The 834-nt window shown below is 42.4% G+C and overlaps 1 protein-coding gene across 3 annotated transcripts in view; it reads left to right on the top strand.

Moving 5' to 3' along the window:
* pld1a (phospholipase D1a) overlaps window positions 1-834 on the top strand; it is a 42,527-nt gene that overhangs the window by 14,584 nt on the left and 27,109 nt on the right. The window lies entirely within an intron of this gene.

The following is an 834-nucleotide window of genomic DNA, read 5'->3' as shown; positions in this document are numbered from 1 at the left end:
CACACACATATACATACACACACACACACACACACACACACACACACACACAATCCCTGGTGACCCCAAGCTAGCTGAGTCAGGTTGCAGTGCCCCTTCCCATCAACCTCCAATCTTGGCTCATCAAAGAGCCCATCTCTTGCTGTGTGCCTCTGTGTGTGAGAGTGTGTATTAAAATGATGCTGGATGCAGGTGAGAGATGACAAGATCAATACTTCTCTCGTGCATATAGACTAAATATGAAGCTAGAATCAAGACAGTTAGCTTAGCTTAGCATAAAGACTGGAAACGAGGGGAAACACCTAGCCTGGCTCTGCCCAAAGAAATCTGCCAGCACATCTACTGTAGTTTGTTATATATACTGTATATATGTAATAATGGGGGGTTTCCTGTTATACCTATTCTGCCAGCATTGCATTATTACAGCATATTACAACAGTTGCCAGGCAATCATGATGACTCCAAGTAGTCACTGTGCTCAGAAATGATTCCAGCACTTAATTTGCCCTAAAACAACAACTTGTCATTTCTTACATTACTGTTTGTGTTTGGGAAAGGAGACATAACAATACATGGTAGTTTGGAGCTGGTGGTGGTGGGCATTTATTCCATTTATTTATTTTTACTTTGGACGGAGCCAGATCACCTGATTCCCCCTGCTTCTGGTCTTTATGCTAAGCTAAGGTAATCGCTTCCTGGCTCTAGTTTCATATATATAGTACAGACATCTAAAAGCATAATGTTCTGTACGGTACAGTTGTACTCTGGAATTTTTAACTCCCTTCCTTTTGTTTTTATCTCTTTCCCTTCCTCCCTCCCTCCCTCCCTCCCTCC

Source organism: Etheostoma spectabile, chromosome 20 (genome assembly GCF_008692095.1).
Source record: "Etheostoma spectabile isolate EspeVRDwgs_2016 chromosome 20, UIUC_Espe_1.0, whole genome shotgun sequence".
In the NCBI taxonomy this organism is placed as follows: Eukaryota; Metazoa; Chordata; class Actinopteri; order Perciformes; family Percidae; genus Etheostoma; species Etheostoma spectabile.
This window is presented reverse-complemented; position numbering and strand designations above follow the sequence as displayed.